Source organism: Myxocyprinus asiaticus, chromosome 14 (genome assembly GCF_019703515.2).
Source record: "Myxocyprinus asiaticus isolate MX2 ecotype Aquarium Trade chromosome 14, UBuf_Myxa_2, whole genome shotgun sequence".
In the NCBI taxonomy this organism is placed as follows: domain Eukaryota; kingdom Metazoa; phylum Chordata; class Actinopteri; order Cypriniformes; family Catostomidae; genus Myxocyprinus; species Myxocyprinus asiaticus.
This window is the reverse complement of record NC_059357.1, coordinates 36,187,779-36,203,582: the sequence shown is the minus strand read 5'-3', so window position 1 is coordinate 36,203,582 and position 15,804 is coordinate 36,187,779. Positions and strand designations below refer to the sequence as shown.

The 15,804-nt window shown below is 38.2% G+C and overlaps 1 protein-coding gene across 3 annotated transcripts in view; it reads left to right on the top strand.

Moving 5' to 3' along the window:
- The first annotated feature begins 5,110 nt into the window (after positions 1-5,110).
- LOC127451212 (bromodomain-containing protein 4-like) overlaps positions 5,111-15,804 on the top strand; it is a 92,330-nt gene continuing 81,636 nt past the window's right edge. Inside the window, exon 1 of one of the 3 annotated variants that reach the window (XM_051715721.1) lies at positions 5,111-5,254. The gene's annotated coding sequence lies outside the window, so the exon portion shown is untranslated. Of the gene's footprint in view, positions 5,255-5,365; positions 5,550-15,804 lie in introns of those variants that run through there. The other 2 variants (XM_051715724.1, XM_051715723.1) reach the window with 2 other exon arrangements.

Genomic DNA, 15,804 nt, shown 5'->3' with positions numbered 1-15,804 from the left:
TTCATTGTGATCGGATCAGTCAATGTGAGCCCACTTTGAACATTTTTGAGAACAAATCAATTCCCCCCACTTAAGACAAACAGTGTGTTTAATAGGGGACTTTAGCCCCTTCAACAGGGGGGCTTTTTACCCCAAATTCTACACTTTCACTTAATGGACAGTTAATGATTTTTTTTTATATAATCACTTGAACAAAACTGAAAATAAAAAATAAGTATTTTGTCTAAAAATACAAAGCTATAATTTGCAGGATATTCATTAGCTACATAAATTTACAAAATATAAAAAACAATATTAAATAATAGATCAAACTGCCTCAAAATCAACCTTTAGACATTACATGCACTAATCTCATGGAACAGGAAATATTTGCAGTTCATAGTGACAAACATGTGTTTGGGAATGTGCTGTGGTAGTTTTTGACTCTGTTTAGTGTTTTGGGAGAAAATAAAATCCCCCGCAGAGCCTTTAGCCCTGTTGTACCCATATATTATGGTAATTTTTTATTAATGCAAAAAATAGAACAAAAATGGCATGGGTATGCACTATAAAACAATCAATTACATATTATAAAAAGTATAAAAACATAAATATTGCAGAGTAACATGTTTTTTAGGGCTTTGGGGTTGCTGAAGCAGCAAGAGTATCCAGATAGGATTTTAAGTCTTTACAAACAATAACAAAATGGGTCTAGAAATTTACATTTGTGTTTGAAATACTTTGCTAGAAAAATAAACAGGTTTATCAAAAAAATAAAATAAAATAAACTCATTCTTTAAACCTTTATTAAAATTATGACAGCCAATTAAAACATATATATATATATATACACACACACACACACACACACACACACACACACACACATATAAAACTCTCTAATAAAAATACTCGTACAAAAATCCTTCCAAAATACTGCTGTATGTGTGCGTATATTATGAGCTTACCCAGTTCATTGATGGTGTCTCTGATGTCATGTAACAGTTTCTTCTCCAGCTGAAGGGGAGCGTCTGAATATCAACATCCGCGGAGATCTAGCGCCACCGTGTGGTATTGACTGCTGAAAACAAGCCAAACATTCACCTATTCTGATGTGCTTCTTAAAACTATAGAGATTTATACAAATGGAGGCTAAAACTCATTAAAAAAAACATCTGAAAACTAAAATGGCTATGAAAAATATCGATAAACATTTAGGCCTACATATCATCACAGAAAGAGACTTTGAAGGAAGATGTCAACTCTTCTCTAGGAATACATGAAGGAACAGCATTAGGGACTTCCTGTTGTTTCCTTTGATTACATAATCAGAATCAGAATGAGCTTTATTGCCAAGTGTCCTCACGTACACAAGGAATTTTTTGGGTGATAGGAGAAACAAGAAAGCAAGTGCACACAGAACATTACAGTGAGACACAGAATATAAAACAAGGTAAGAGTATAAATAGACAAAAATAAAAATAAATAAATACATTTGGACATATAACATACAATGGTGTATTTACAAGTGCAAGTGGTAATATATGTGCAAGGTAGGGGTATGTACAGTTATTGAATTAAATGTGAGCGAATTTACATATATGTACATGACATATTTATACATTATTGCACTATGGGAGTCCTGAAGGCAGTTCATTGTTCATGTGGTAAATGGCCTGAGGGTAAAAACTGGTCTTGTGCCTGGATGTCCTGGCACTCAGTGCTCTGTAGCACCGGCCAGAGTGCAACAGTTCAAAAAGGGAGTGGGCAGGGTTTGTGGGGTCCAGAGTGATTCTACCTGCACGTTTCCTCACTCTGGAGAAGTACAGGTCTTGGAGGGTGGGCAGGGAAGCACCAATAATCCTCTCAGCAGTCCTGACTGTCCGATGTAGTTTCCTTCTGTCTGATTTGGTGGCTGAACCAAACCAGACAGTTATAGATGTACACAGGAGAGACTCAATGACGGCTGAGTAGAACTGAGTCAGCAGCTCCAGTGGCAGATTGAACCTCCTCTGTTGGCGAAGGAAGTACAACCTCTGCTGAGCCTTCTTCACAATGGAGTCTATGTTGGTGTCCCACTTCAGGTCCATAGAGATGGTATTTCCCAGGAACCTGAATGACTCCACTGCTGCCAGTGCTGTTCAGAATGGTGGTGGTGGTGGTGGGATTTCTCCTGAAGTCCACTATCATCTCCACAGTTTTGAGCATGTTCTGTTAGAAAGCTGGTGGTCCACCGACAGACTGTGTTCGGCACGAAGAGCTGGGTCAGTTTGGTCGAGAGAAGATCAGGCTTGATGTTATTGAAGGCTGAACTGAAGTCCACAAATAGGATCCTTGCACAAGTCCCAGGTCTGTCGAGGTGTTGCAGGATATAATGCAGTCCCATGTTGACAGCACCATCCACAGACCTGTTTGCTCAGTAAGCAAATTGAAGGGGGGTCTAGCAGTGGTCCAGTGATGTCCTTCAGGTAGGCCAAAACCAGTCTCTCAAATGACTTCATGACCATAGACGTGAGAGCGATAGGTCTGTAGTCATTAAGTCCTGTGATTTGGGTTTTTTTGGGGACCGGAATGATGGTGGAGTTTGAAGCAGCAGGGAACTTCACACTGCTCCAGTGATCTATTGAAGATCTCTGTGAAGATGGGGGCCAGTTGGTCAGCACAGACTTTCAGACAGGCAGGTGAGACACCGTCTGGGCCTGAAGCTTTCCTAGTCTTTTGTTTTTGAAAGACCTGGCACATATCCTCTTCACAGACCATAAGTGCAGGTTGAGTAGCGTGGGGGGGGGGGGGGTTCCAGAAGGTGTTGGTGTGTGTGTGAAGTGAAGATCAGAGCGGGGGAGGGGTGTGGGCTTTTCAAACCTGCAGTAAAACACATTCAGTTCATCAGCCATTTGTTGATTCTCTACAGAGCGAGGGGGAGGTGTCTTATACTTGGTAATGCTTTACAGGCCTTTCCACACAGATGCAGGATTGTTGGCTGAAAATGGGTTTTTCAGCTTTTCAGAGTAGCTTCTTTTGGCCACTCTGATTTCCTTAGTCAGTGTGTTTCTAATGGAATCTCAAGCCTGAGATCTATGGAATAAAAATATTGTCGAAAAGACTGTAGTGCTTAATTCAAAACTCTCTCACAAACAAAGGAAATGTTGTACCTGTACTGTGTTCATAGATTTTAGAATTGGACCCTCAAAAAAACAATTTAATTAATTAATTTATTTTATTAATTTTAATTTAATTTTAATTTTTCAAGATTACATACTGTGTTTCTGAGTTACGCATAATGGTTTTGAATTACGCACGACAATCTTTTTGACAGTATTTTTATTTCATATAGAGATCTAAAGGATGAAGAAAATGTCAGTTACAAAATAAAAGGAACCCCTTGGAGGTTCATAAAGATGTACTTACTCATAATAATAATAATATTTTTTAATTGTATAGGCATCATTATATTACATTTTACAATATCATGTAAATTATTATTAGTAGTAAATAAATAAATATTTTAAAGGACACGACATTTCTTGAAAAAAATAAATAAATAAATAAAATAAAAAATAGTAAAGATGACCCTGACCTCTTATTTCACAGCTTTCTTAAATCAATAAAACATGGGAAAATAGGCTATATTTATTACATTTTCTTCTTCAGTATACATACAGTATTATGTGCCCAAGTATGATGTCATAAAAAGACAAAAGGGGCGTGAAATATATTGGGCAAGGTTGTGAGTTAATTTTACAATCAGGAGGCACAAGAGCAAAAGTTAATGACAAACATAATTTACCTTTCACCCATCTTTCTAGTTAAGAGAATGAAAACAAATCACCATATTTTAGAATGTATTTGTTCACATGACCTGCAACAAACTACTTTGTAAAACATTTTTAAAGAGATTGTATTTCAATTTGCCATATTTAAAATGTATAATTAGTATTATCCATTTAATTATAAATCCTCGCACCCTGCCGCTTAGAAATGCATGCTCACCAATTGCAGAGTCTTGGAGGCTTGTCCGTGTGGTTCATTAAAAAATGGATTCCTAAATCAAGCCCAGGCAAATCAGATCCAAACAAAAGCAGTTTTTTCAGTTTGGTGTACACAACACTGTAGCATACCAAAGAAATAATCCATAAATTTAGCTGTGTTGGTCATAAAAGTAATTACATTTAATAATTTCTCATTATTGTGTAAATTCAATTAAGAGGTTTGTCAAGCTCTGTGTAGCAAGTGGCCTTTGTCTTTGGAGAAGTTCACCTTTCAAAATAAACCCCATGTGACTGTGCTAAATAATAAGTCAAGCAACTGTCACCAAGCTATTTTTGTACCAAAGTAAAGGCTACTGAAATGTTGTGGGACAGTTTCCCATATGCAGACTGACCACAAGGGGAATAAATTATACTGTCAATGATTGCATGAAAAGCACTTATGTATTTCGTGGATTGGCATCTGAAATTACAAGGTAATCTTTATTTTTATTCCTACTTTTTCATGCAATTATGTATTTATTCAAAATGAATTCAATTTTTCAAATGTCATTGATGTATTTAATACCAAAGGCTATTAGAAGTGTGACCAGATTGCACAAAAACCATGGTGGAAAAAAAAATGCACTTTAAGAAGACAAAAATAAATGTGAAACTAACGGCTCGAGAGTGCAGTCTCTAAAATTATAAATTAGAGGTAGTTATCAGCATTTCGAAAGCGGAATGTGTCTCTAAAATCCTACCACATGACGTCGCCGTGTGGACAAATTTGTAAAGAAGTCTACCACTGTTACGATTGTTTTATCGTAGGACAAAATGTTTAATTTTATAGGTAACATAAAAATATGAAAATAAATATTGTGAAAATGTGTTTTTTGCCAAAATACTATTTTATTTCTTTTTTGTAAAACCATAATAAATTAATGAGGTCTCATTAAACCATGGAAGAAGCTTTCGATAAATAGACAGACAGACAGATAGGTTTTATTTTATCAAATGCAATTTATTTCATCTGTACAGTTATTTCAGTCAGACTTTTATTTCATCAGATGTGGTCTTATTGTTCTGTTCTCCAACAGAGTATCGTTGTAAATGACACTGATGAAACAGCAAACGGAAGATGTCAGAGAAGTGCTGTTTTAAGTGATCTTTCACACGTGTTACAGCAGCTCGCGCTGTTCTCACGTCTGTGCGTCCTCCGCGCGCATGACGTCATCGACGTCTCGAGCTGTTTGTTCTGGATTGTGGGAGAGAAAGAACCCGCGCGTCCTCACAACAAAATAAAGAAGGTAAACGAACAAGCAGCCGTCACACCTCTGCACAGCGTTTATTTGACATTAACGGTCCCGGCACGCGCTGTGTCGTTTCGCGCGACGGTCAAGCGCGCTAATCAGTGCTGAAACGATTGTCTGTTTCGCGCGGTGAGAGCAGAGAGCGGCCTGTGTGCTAACGCTAGCTGCTCAGAAAGACATACTCGTTCATTAGAACGGGTCAGTTTGACACCATCCTGCACTTGAGCTGACCCTATCTGTGTTTTAGCGCTGAATGAATCCTCAGACATCGCGTGAGCGTCAAAGGAAGCAGGTAATGTGGGGCATTGCTGCTTCGGCGATGTTGTTTATTAGCATTAGGCCGTCTGGTGGGCAATGCTAGCACAGCATCACATCCCTGCGCAGCTTGACGGCCGCGCTGCGCGAAAATCTCACGTTTCCCAGTGCGGGAATACTGAAGGATTCGACGTACAATTCTTCGAGAATGTGCGTACAGTTACGCACGGTCAGATTAATTCAGTCGAATGGAGCGTTGAAATGATTTCAGTTCGTATCAAGCATCGGTCATTGACATGAGTATTAATTACGCGCAGTGGTTGCTTCCACGCATTTGCTTTTGGGTGTGTGTGTTTTGGTGAAGAACACATGCACACACACATATACACTCAAATACGTGCACGACGCCGGACTAGCCCGTATCACATAGTGTTAGCATGGATAGCGGGTTGGAGGAAATGTGCACCCGAATGTCTCTCTTTTAATGGCTAGTACATATATTTAACTTTATTATATTCGCCTAGTAAATGTTTTAAATATGTGCACACCCCCATAACCTGTGTACAACGTAATGGCCGTTATTGTTTTAGTGACTTTGAGTGCAAGGATCTGAGCTGCCCGCAGTCGCCATTTTGTGTTGATCCCCCAAGGAACAGAAACACAAACCCGTTACATTTAAATGACGGAAAAATGGCGAGAGAGTCAATAGTCTTGATTTAATTGTATCTCTCAGTTGTGAGTTATTTCGTTACTGAGGGTACGAGTCTATTAAAGCTTGTTTTGTTGAGAAAGTTGTCAGTTCGGTGTGCACTCGCATTTCTGTCAAAGGAAATTCTTCGCTTTTTATGACAGAAATATGACACGTATTCGTAATAGACGTACATTTTCTTCTAGACTATACTTTTGGCATATTAACAATGTTAGTAAACCATTGAACACTGTTAGTTATCCTTTCAAACTTTTATGAGGAGTCAATCTATGCTGTGTGTTTGTTATCTGGATTCATTGAGCTGTGATTGACAGCTGTCCGTCCCAATGTAAAGTGATTTGTATTCATGTTCGTGAGTGATTTTAACCTACTAATTAATCGGGAGTGCTTATATAACCACATGCGTTCTCAAGGGAAACTGTATTGAGGACAGTTGTGTTTTTATTGCATTACAAATAGGTTTAGTTGATTAATAACTGAAGGGAAATATTTCTTGTGTACTTTTTCTTAATATGAGAGGATTGAAATATTGCAATGGCTTGTAACAGTAAAGGAGCACACAGTAAATAGGATCAAGTGTTTAATATGGTGATTGGAAACAGTTGGGGAATATTCACGGAAGTTAAAGAAACTGTTTTGTCCTGGTAGAGGACACTTAACCACCTCAAATGAACAGAATTAGTGCAGTTCAGTCCAGTTTTACTTCACTTCTGCTTGACTGCCCTTATGAATGAAAACTAGTCATCCCTTATACGAGAGAGAGAGAGCATCTCATTCCACCGAGGATGATGTAATGTACTAACTTGTTCTACTATTATCACACACGATTGCTTGTGGTCAGCGTGCAACCTCTGTACCTTTTCTACTCTTGGCGTGTGTGACTGTGTACATAGTCTTAAGGCAGCATAAAGTACACATAGATATAGCAGGGCAGAGATCAGGCAAGGTGCTGGGGGTTAAACTGTGAAAAAAGTTTACACCCGGGCGGCACCTCAAAATCAATAGAACCCCATTATAACCAATGATGCTGTCTACACTGCGGCTCGTCTGTCGTGCTGACAGTGAACAGGTGTACCGTTCCATTTTGCGCTGCTACTGCCAACAACACAAATAAACTGTTTAGAACGTTTGTGTCAAGTGTAGACAGCCTCAAGCCGTTGTGATGTGTCGCAAAGCGGCAACGGACGCACCCCGGTTAGTCTGGGTGTTAGTCAAGATCAGCTTAAGTTGATTTTATATAGGCTAGTGACTTGGTTTGCTAAAGGTGAGTGTCTTTAATGAAAATAGCATTTAGGAAATTAGATCATTGATTGCTGCATGGCCACAACTTTATAGCTAATACATAATATTGCAGTCTAGTTGTGATGTTGTTGGGTGGTGGTACTTTCTCTCTCTCTCTCTGTGTGTGTGTGTGTGTGTGTGTGGTGGTCTTTCCCCCCTCCTCACAATTTTTGTGCTGTTCTTCATAGTTGAGTTACCATGGCAACTCCATCATTGGCCTTATTTTGGATGTAGCATCCGAATGAGGGGGAGCCAGACTGAAAGGACAGGGGGTCAGATATAGGGCTGGGTATTGATAAAGGTTTCCCGATTAGATTCTGATTCACAAGCTCTCGTTTCGATTTGGAGTCGAAATTATTCATATGGGTATTTTTCAGTTATATTGTCCATTTTGCTTGCATATGAAAAAATTCTCAGGTAATGCTGTTAATTATACATGATGGGACCTTCTAACTAGGTACATTACGAGTACAATTTATAGTTTATCAATAGATTTTATCCTTATTAAAGCAATATCACATGAGCAAGAGTGCTGTATGGCCCGGAATCAGCACGGCTTTGATTCGGCCGCAATAGGTAATCACAGCCATGCATTTGTGCATGGAGCTACTGTCTAACGCCACGGATCAGGATGTGCCGTTTCTAGTTCAAAAGATGTGCACAAGCCTCCGTTACTAATAAAAAAAATGGCACTGTAGAACTAGTAACGATGGCTTGGGTTATTTCTAACAAGTTATTGAGAGACAAGGATGCGTGTGTTTGAGAGAGAAAGCGATTGAGCATGTGCGATTACCTGCGTCGGGCACGCCTCTCAAGCAGAGATGAACAGTAAAGCTGCAGCTGATTAACCCTATTCCTCATCTTTACGCTGCGTTTCCACTGCGGCGTTGTGAGCTAAACTGAGCGAGCGTTTTCAATGGCTTCCTTTAGAAGCCAAGTGCCACGCTCGCGAGGTGGATTACGGGATTGACAGCGGCACAGAACAAGCTGTTCCCTAGCGAGGTGAGCTGCTTTGAGCAGATTTCTTCCGTTCCAGTGGAAACGCAGCGTTAGTGTTAGTCAGCTTGCTGTAGTAAATGTAATTTTGGTCAATAGATCCTGTTTTCTTGGTGTAAAAAAATAGCCTTCCGAGCTAATAGCTAATAATAGCTAAATTCAGTGGCTATTATTATTTCTGGATTGTGCATTTCAATTCACCGTTTTGAGTGTGTGGTCTCCCAAAAACGTTTTTTTTTGTCACATCTGTAACGCAAGCTCATTTCCTGGTTTAAAACCGGAAAAAAACTTGTACATACTGAAACTTTTCTGATGTCTGGACTCTATCTGCAGGGATCTGTGATTATACATAAAAATTGTTTGATATACTGGTAATGAGTACTTTATATATGAAGTTAAATTTCAGATTTTCACTGAAAATGTCACATCTATAACGCTGGAATTGTCCATAAGCCTTAATGCTGAAGCTGTTAGTTTAACTGTATTTCCCAGCTGTAGTCTAGTAGTAATCAGAGCAGTCATGGAGTGGGAGGCAATTGCCAATGACTTCAAAGAAACCACTCGCTGACGGGCAGCGCTGACTCAAATGAACGTCAGCTCAACTCGCTCATAACACACAAAAATTGTCTTTTGTCGCCACCTACTGGCTAAAATCTTTAATGTCACAGGGATAAATGAAAAGAGACGTATCTAGAGCTCTTTTACACATCTGTGCTGCTTTTAAGCCGACGATAGACCGAAGTCGTGCTTTTCCAATGGGGAGTCGCACGGGGGCTGCGTCAGGTTCCGACCGTCTCCGGATGTGACATTTTCGGATCCGATTTGAGCCTCGGCTGCGTTAAAATATGTAAATGCGTGCGATTAGACCGTATGCGACTGCCCAACCGGAAGTGATTTATTCATGCAAAACTATCAGCGCAAGGTGAGAAATATCAATAGTTTGTCCTTAACTTTTTTTTCTAAATGCCTGCTACTTCTGTATTTTGGACAATTAATAATGTAGAAGTCAGAAATAATTGTTTACATTGCAAATATCACAAAAAGCTTTTGGAATTACAGTAAATGTGATTAAATGTGTACATGTCATTTATTTCTACACACAACCTACATATTTAAAATCACCTCTTTGAATTTCTGATTCATATTTGCTGAATTAGGGTTGTTGTTGCTGTTAATTATCATAATAGTAGCTAGAAAAACAGTAATAATGCTAAATGATACTATTAATAATAAATACTGAGTGAACATTAATCCTGAATTTTATTGAATTCATCCATCTGCTCAACAAAATCACACACAGTAATATCATTCTGCGGTAAACCGTTGGTAGCTTCTCTTCAATTAACAAAATCCATTGCGAGCAAAATGACTTCATCACGACTGCTGCTAGGGGGAGAAATACGACAGTCGTACGCGAATGTCGGAGACAGTGAAAAGGCGGCTTTACACTAGTTTGGAACACCACGAACACAAGTGGAGTGAAACAAACAGTAAAGCTTCGGAGTACTACTGTTCTGAGACATCAGCTCTCATGGAATGTCTCTCCAATCAGATTCAAGGACCGGAAAAAAACTGTTGTATGTATACTAATATATTGCAAGTATTAGTATATCCACCTATGTAGACAGAACACCATTCTAAAATACTTAGTGTGACAGTGTTTTTATCCAGTTCCCAAACGATTGACTTAAGAGCCAGTTCTTTTAAATCTACAGCTTGAAACATACAGCCTGACCAGTGTAGCCCGATTATCGAACGAATGAATCCTTTGAGCCGGTTCTTTTGGATCTACACTGTAAAACATACTACGCTACCTCCCGAACTAATTCAGCCAATTCTTTTTATTGAGTCAAAAATGTACTGAACTGCAAGACATTCGTTTCGACCATGTCCAACTCGTGAGACTTGTATCAAAGTAATCAGAGCTGACTGGTTGTTCATATGCCAATATATAGTTAGAGATGCACAAGTTGTTGTTATTATTAGGGATGTGCGCAACGACTAATTTCACTGATGTTGAAACACATTTTGTAGTCGACTAGTCTAAAAAGTAATAAACCCTCAGAAAACAGCCAAAGTATTGGGTGTCATTCACGAAACACGAGCAGAGCATTTTTTTGTTTTTGTTTTTTTGTTTTTGCTTGTTTTTTTTAATAAACCATTTATAAAGCCGTTCTGACATAAATTCTAGGATTCATGAAAGTTTTCATATTTTCAAAACGTTAGTTGGTACGAACAAAAATTTACACCTGCTTCCAACCACATATAAATCATGTGTAAGACATCCGAACGTGTTGTGTTCTTTCAGGCAAACTGCCATGACTACATTTTGATTGATGTGAAATGAAAAAAAAAAAAGCTTTTTTCTTTTTAAACCATAGCCTATACTTTAGAAATGTTTCTTTGCTACTTTATTTTTTTCAAATAATATTCTGCTTATTGTTTTTCCAGCACAAGTGGTTGACATGGAGTGAAAGGTTCATGGAAAGACGCAGTTTGCGTGTGATTTTCTCAAAAAATTTATGCCTTCTAACGTGACTGGGTGGACAATAAAAAAATAAATAGAAACAGGAGCACTATAATTTAGGTTATGAATCGTATATGAATCGCTAAATCACGTTAGGTTGACAATGTATGGTCAGTGCTAATGCTGTTAAACCCATAAATAAACACATTTATGCATGTGCGTACACAAAACAACGTGGAAAAACTGCCATATAGCTTGCAAACTTGTAACATCTTACAGCGTATTGGTCAAAGATCTTCAGGCATTCTGTTAATTTCTCTGAAGATTCTTCCAGTTGCAAGTATATCACTGTTACCATCATGATTTACCCAAGAAGTTCCACCAATGATTTTGGCGATGTACTGCGAACTGAACCAGAGAAGGTTAATGGTGGTGGACATCCTTCTCCCTGCGTGAACTCATCATTTTTATTGACTTGAACTGTTCGAGTCACAAAAGAGCATCATATGACAGTAAAAAGATACAATGAGAGTAAGTCCTCACTTTCTTTGAGACACTATGGTGTTTGCTAAAGGTCCATTTTACACGTAAATTACTCAGAATTTACTCGCATATTTACGAAAGTTTCATGAATGAGGCCCATTGTGTCTATAAGAAGCATGTTTGAAATACTTAATCTATTATTCCAACAGCCAAATCTGATGCTAGCCTAAAAGCTGCTGAATAAGGGCATTTGTTTGCAATGTGCTTGACCTGCATTATGATCATTGCACATTAAATACAAAACATGACAAGCATTCACTGAATCATGTCAGCCAAAATAGGCATCTTTACTGAAAACTAGTGGTCAGTTTTGTAATGGCTGATGCTGATATCCAGAGAACAAGGAGGCCGGTACAATGCTGATTTATCACATAATTTAATATAGAAAATAATGTGAACACAAAATTTCTAAAAAAAATTAAACTCTTATTTAGCATTGTATTTACTCATTCACACAGAACATTAACTTTAAAAAAAGAAGCTTTACAAAAAAAATAAGAGAGCAGTTTCTGCTGATTTCTGTTTAGTCTACTAATTTTAGTAATTTATTTGCACATTAAGAAATTTGTTAATATAGTAGTATGAAGGAAATAACTGTTAGGGGTGTAACAATCCATCGATCTGGATTGATGCTTCGATCAGATTGCCAACAATACTTAGTCATCGATTCAACACGTCAAAATCGATGTACCACTGCCTGGCCCCCAAAAAAAGTCACATACTCTAATATTTCGTTGGACCGCCTTTAGCTTTGATTATGCCGTGCATTCGTCATGGCATTGTTTCGACAACCTTATGCAACATCACATTTATTTCCATCCAGTTTTGCATTCATTTTTGGCCGAGATCTTGTATTGATGACGGGAGAGTCGAACAACTCCGTGAAGTCTTCTCCAGCTCATCCCAAAGACTTTCAGTGGGGTTAAGGTCAGGAATCTGTGGTGACCAATTCATGTGTGAAAATGATTCCTCATGCTCGTTGAACCACTCTTTCACAACTTGAGCCGGATGAATCTTGGCATTGTCGTCCTGGAATATGCCTGTGTTGTCAGGGGGAAAAAAAATCCATTGATGGGATAACCTGGTCATTCAGTACATTCAGGTAGTCAGCTGACTTCATTTTATTGCCGCATAAGGTTAATGAGCCTAGACCTGTCTAATTGAAGCAACCCCAGATCATAACACTTCCACCAGAGGCTTGTACAGTGGGCACTATGCATGACGGGTGTATCGCTTCATGCGCTTCCATTCTTACCCTGACGCGCCCATCGCTTTGGAATAGGGTAACTCTGGACTCATCAGACCATATGAACTTTTCCATTGCTCCACAGTCCAATCTTTATGCTCCCTAGCAAATTGAAGTAGTTTTTTCCAATTAGCCTCACTAACAAGTGGCTTTCTTGTGGCCACACAGCTGTTTAGTCCCAATCCTGTAAGTTCTCGTAGCATTGTGCATGTGGAAATGCTCTTACTTTCACTATTAAACATAGCTGTGAGATCTACTGTTGATTATTTACAATGTGACTTCACTAGGCACTTTAGTGATCTCCGATCGTGATCATTTAAGATTTCTTTTTCCGATCACATTTCTTCCACGAAGCTGATGGTTCACCACTATCCTTCTAGGTTGTAATAATGCGTTGGACAGTTCTTAACCCAATTCCAGTGATTTCAGCAATGTCCTTAGTTGTTTTCTTAGCTTGATGCAGGCCAATAATTTGCCCCTTCTGAAACACAGTAACATCTTTTCCACGAGCACGGGATCCGTCTTCCGACATGTTTAAGAAATGAGAAGCTACACACTGCATCAGTTAGCCAGCTGAAACATGTTAATCACTGCAATAATGATACAATCACAGGCTCTTAAATATCTGATTATTTAAATCCTCTGATATGTGGACCATTCAAGTGAATCTGTGTTGCACACTGGTCTATTATACCTGAGACCCGAGCATGACTGCGGTGTGCATTTTCCATTTCCCTTTTTGATTTATGACTAGTAGCACCTAATAAACATGCAAAATAAATAACATTTCTAGAGCAAACAGTTTTCCTAAAAATTATTGTCCACATATGTGGACAGCGAGACTCTGTTGTGAAATTTTAAATAACACTAAGCTTTATAAAGTTTTTTTTTTTTTTTTCTGAAATTTGTTTCCAGGAGTGTTAGTTATTTATGTTTTTGAAACATTGCAGACATTACAGCTGATTTTCTGTAAAGCTGAATAAATAATTCTTATCTAATGTACAGCATCATCCAATCACTGGCAACCATGTTGAAATAAAATGTAGCATTATACAATTCTGAATCTATGTACTGATTACCATTGTCCCATGTCTGCCAAATATGTTGAGTGGTCCAAACATCATCAGCAGCCTGAAACTGAACTTTTGGTTGGATTTTAGGATTGAATGCACTTAGCTGCATAGAAAGACATAGGATGCTCCCTTGCTCACTATTTAGGGAATGACTAAACCTCCAGTGTGCTGTCTGTCTGCACTGGTCTCAGAACAGTTTAAAATGCACCTTATTTTCATCCACACAAATTTGATAAGAACACACATTTGGCAGCATTATTTTGGGAACATGAGGGGATTTATTTGGCTTTATTGTTATGATTATTATTATCTTTACATTTATGATTGTTTTTAGTAGGCTATTAGTAATTTTCCACCTGGTGTCGTTGACGGATGCTTGATGGCAAATAGAGCCGTTGGAGACGGTAAATGTTTGGATTTGGGGAGGTGGTTAAATACGATTTTTTCGTTTAGTTTAAAGTGCAATTTGAATTAAGAAATGTCTTATGTTTTTAGTGTTTCAATAAATGAATTACATTTTTAAAGCAAAACCAATAAAGCAAAAAAATTCACCGACCCTCGGCAGGGGGGTTGACAGTGTAATCGGATATCGCGATGTTTAAGGCAGTTATCGATAAAATAATTTTTACATATCTCCCAGCCCTAGAATGCATTTACTAATGTTAAAGAATAGAATTGTATTGCACACACAGAGATAAAATGTATATCGAAATGAAGCTAAATGACCCACATATGTGTTAGTTGAAAGTTATTAATAATAACTAACATGTTTTTTTCTACTTTTGAGGAAATGTGATGCCAGTGTCTACACATGAAGGTATCATGTTTATCAGTGTGCTGATGTGTGGAAAATGAACATTTTCATTGCTGCGTATCAAAAGAAACTAGAGACACTACTCTTTACAACCAAACAAGTTTCAATGAAAAAACGTAGATATTTCTTACCAGAGGCACTTTTGTTGGCGCTGCATCCGTAGGAGCGCTTCAAGGAAATTGACGGCATGCTGTTTTGTCAGGTGACTCCGTGCGGCAGAAGTTAACCCTTTAAATGACAGTCTAGAGTCTTGTGAACAGTATTATCCAGTTGGTTTTTATACGTTTAAATTATGCGTTGTGTATAGTGAAGCCAAAAAACAAGGTCCACGCATGTGGACGCGGGGTCGCATGAGGTAATTGTAGTAACACCATGACACGTAACAAAAAACAAACTGTAATTGGTAGTTTACATGTCTTAGATTTCACATGCAAGCAGACGATTCTCTGCGCCCTTGTGGCCTGAAGAAACAATTCGGCCAAACGAGAGAATTTATCGGACGATTCTGATAATTAAAAAAAAATTCAGAGTATCTGACGATTTACCGCCTCGGCAATATATTTGTTGACCACTACTGAACACAACTGAATGAAAAAGCTGTGCAGGATCCAATAAGATCAAACTTAATAGCCTGTTCTAAATGGATTTCACCAAGTAAAAGTTACCAAACATTAAAACAATCAGCACAGTTTTGAAAACAATTAACATGTAAGCAAATTCTACAAAAATGCACTGAATTTTTGCACGTATTTTGCGAACTGCATTAGCCTATGATCTGTTAAAAAATATGACGGCTGTTCAGTTAATAAAAAAATTGCTAGCATAGAAAAAATATGCCCAGGAGAAGCATAAACAGAATAAAAGCTAGTTCAGTCAATTTAGCAGTCGGCACTTCATTAAAAAAACTAGCCTACTTGAGGAACTGTGTGCAATGATTTCTGTTATTGCAATCCTTTGTGTATGCTTACAAATTTCTTAGCACATGATTTCCGCAAGACTACGTCTCTAAGTAATAGCAGTTTGTGATGTGTAAGACTAATCATTGAATAGTTGAAATATTGCTTTCATGCTAGTGCCGACAAAACAGCAAAGCTTGCCGGCCAGTTTGTTAGTGACAAAGTTTAAGGTTAAGAGTGCTTACTCTATGAGTGTGCTGTTTAAAT